The sequence below is a fragment of the Passer domesticus genome, chromosome 10, assembly GCF_036417665.1.
Source record: "Passer domesticus isolate bPasDom1 chromosome 10, bPasDom1.hap1, whole genome shotgun sequence".
NCBI lineage: Eukaryota > Metazoa > Chordata > Aves > Passeriformes > Passeridae > Passer > Passer domesticus.
Window position 1 is genome coordinate 4,022,331 of NC_087483.1, and position 2,776 is coordinate 4,025,106.

Below are 2,776 nucleotides of genomic sequence, written 5' to 3' on the forward strand. Positions count from 1 at the left end.
CAGGATGACCACCATTCTTCTGAGCTATCTGTTCCCAGATAATGGTGCCCAGATACCCAGCCCCGTCGCCCTGCAGCTGGCTGAGGCGCTCCTGCCGCTCTTTGACAACGTAAGGCTCTGTGCCCACAGCCACGGCCACTGGCTGCTGCCCGGGCACTTGGTGCCCTGTGGAGATGCAGGCCTGCGCCAATGTGGGCCAGAAGCAGCTGATGCTGAGGTCTTGTTTCCTTCCTGTTATATAGGGTGATAGCCAGGTGCAGAAGCTGTCCATGATTGTCTTTCAAAACTTGACATCTGCTGTAGCAGAAGAAGCAAAAAAGCCTCTGATGACACAAGTGTGTCAGAGCCTGCTCCCACTCCTCTTCCACTGCCATGATGAGAATCAGCAGGTGGCAGAGGTGAGGACTCGTGGGCTGCTGCTGTCCCCCTGGGAGGGGACTCGGCTGCCTCCTTCCCTGGCGCCTGGCAGGCTGCAGCCTCCTCCAGGCCATGGCACAGGGATGCAGCTCCTGTGCCCTGTGCTGTGGGGCCATCTCTGCCTCTCTGCTACTCTCCAGGCTTCTCGGGAAACGCTGCTTTGTGCCGTCAAGTTCCTGAAGAAGCAAGATCTTGAAAAACATGTCAAGAAAGAGAAACTATGGAAGTTCGCTGAGGTCCTGGTAAGGACGACCTGCAAGCCCTAGTCTCAGCCTGGAGAGGCCCCCAGAGCACGGTGCTCAGTGTGCAGGGCTGTGCGGGCAGGGGAGGCCAGGGCTGGGCGCAGGGAGCGCCCGCCACAAGGGCTGAGCCCGCGCCAAGCCTTCCCTGCTGCCGCTCTCTGCAGCTGGCAGAGGACACGAGCCGAGCGGCCGAGCAGCTGCGCCGGGCCCTGCGCTACCTGGAGAGCCCCCAGGAGCCCCTGCGAGAGGCGGCCATCAGCTTCATGGGTGAGCCCGGAGGCCGGGCTCCCTCCCCGGCCCGCCGCAGCTCGGCCCCAGCCCCGCCCGCTGCCCCGGCAGCGCCATCCGGGCCCGGCGCCGTGGAGCCCCGCCTGGCCTGGGCGCTGCTGCCGCCCTCTGGCAGCTGTGCCCTTGGGCAGCAGCGTGCGGCAAGGGCCCGGGCTGAGCCCTGCCGGGCCAGCAGGGCGTGTGGCCGCAGCGCTGGCAGCGCCGCTGGCAGGGAGCTGTGCCGCTGCCGCCCTGACAGGCTCTGTGTTCACAGGGGTGGCTGGGCGGCACCTGAGGGGGCAGCAGGAAGAGCTCCAGCTGATCTGCAGTGGTGAGTGAGGGCAGCCGGCTGACAGAGGGGCCTGACAGCGGGGGCAGCTGCAAGCTCTACCCCAGCTGCAGAGGGCTCTGCTCCCGTGGGCAGAGCACACTGGGATTTCAGGGCCACGTGGGGCATTCGTGGCCAGCAGCTTCAGGCTCATCCCCCTGGTTCCTGCTCCCTCCTGGCCATGGCAAGAGCCGGCTGGGATGGCCCTGGCAGGGGGCTCTGCTCGGCTCCCCGCAGATCCAGCTTCTGACCGTGGCTCTGTTCCTCTCTCTTGCAGCCCTTGAACACCTGACGGAGGACATGAGCAGTGCCCTGTCGCAGCTGGCACATCAAACACTGCATGTCCTCCGGGCAAGACAGCGTGGGCACTATTCCATCTTCCAGAGGCTGCAAGATCAGCTGCGCAGGGCTTGGAAGGCTCGGCCTCGTCTGTCGGGGCTCGGCTGGCTGCACTGCCGGAGCTCTGAGGAGAGCTGATCCAGGAGGCCCTCATTGCTGGGGCAACCTGAGCCGGGGGGAATTTTCCATTTCTTTAATATTTTTATTTTCTTTTTTCCCGTTTTTTATCTGTATTGTAAATATAGGATGTGTTCTAATACACAGACTCCCAGGAGCTTTTCTTTGCTGCCCAGGGTCTGCAGGGCAAGAGGCACGAAAGGGTGAAAAGGGTGCTTGTGCTCAGCAGCACAGCAGGCTGAGGTGTCCTGAGGCCCTGAAAGGGGGAAAAGGTTGGTTGTGTGTAGGAATGGGCCCCCTAATGACAGAGTGGCAAAACTAGCCTTTGTCCCCCAAAAAAGGAGAGAAGCCCAGAAGATTCTTTCAACGATTAGGTGAAAAGCCACCTCATAAGACCTCAGAGATTTCACCAAATCTCGAGGTCATCTAATTGGATAGAAACCAAAAAGTCCTGCTTTTGGGCATAGGAAAGGTAGAAAAGAAGAGAACAAAAGAACTAAACTGCTTTTGTGCGGTGTTTATACCAGGAGCAGACCTCTGTACCTGGCTCGAGTTTTTCTGTTTGTTATTTTGCCTTTTATTAAACCTTTTCTGTTTTGAACACTGTAGCAGAAGCCATCCTGCTTATTATATGCCCCCAAAAGGTAATAGCTGAGCTATCCTTGGGTGTGTTAGGATCCCTTTTGAGGGCTTATGAGAACTGGCCCGAGAAAAAGAAACCTAACACGTGGCACCTGGACAGTATTTTTCATATTGAGGAAGATAGTCTAGGGATTTTTTGATTACCTCAATCAAAAATAGGACATTGTTTCCTTAGTATTTGCGTTTTTGGGAGAGCAGACCTGCACCTGAGTTTTCTGTTGTTTTAAAAAAGAAAACTCAGAAGAAGGGATTTGAGATTGAGAGGGAGTCTTGAATCAAAGCCTCACACAGGTGAGAGAGGCTGTGACTGGAGCATGCACGCATCACAAGCCTCAGAGGATTCTGCCGTTCAGCTAAGCTGAAATATTGTTGCAACCAGGACCAGGGGAGTTTCATACCAACGATGACAACTTTGAAAACCACT

At 57.3% G+C, this 2,776-nt stretch overlaps 1 long non-coding RNA gene across 1 annotated transcript; it reads left to right on the top strand.

Moving 5' to 3' along the window:
* The first annotated feature begins 1,092 nt into the window (after positions 1-1,092).
* On the top strand, positions 1,093-1,852 carry LOC135309375 (uncharacterized). The gene is made up of 2 exons (XR_010369648.1): positions 1,093-1,257; positions 1,532-1,852. It is a non-coding gene; the product is annotated as an uncharacterized LOC135309375 (long non-coding RNA).
* Positions 1,853-2,776: the final 924 nt, after the last annotated feature.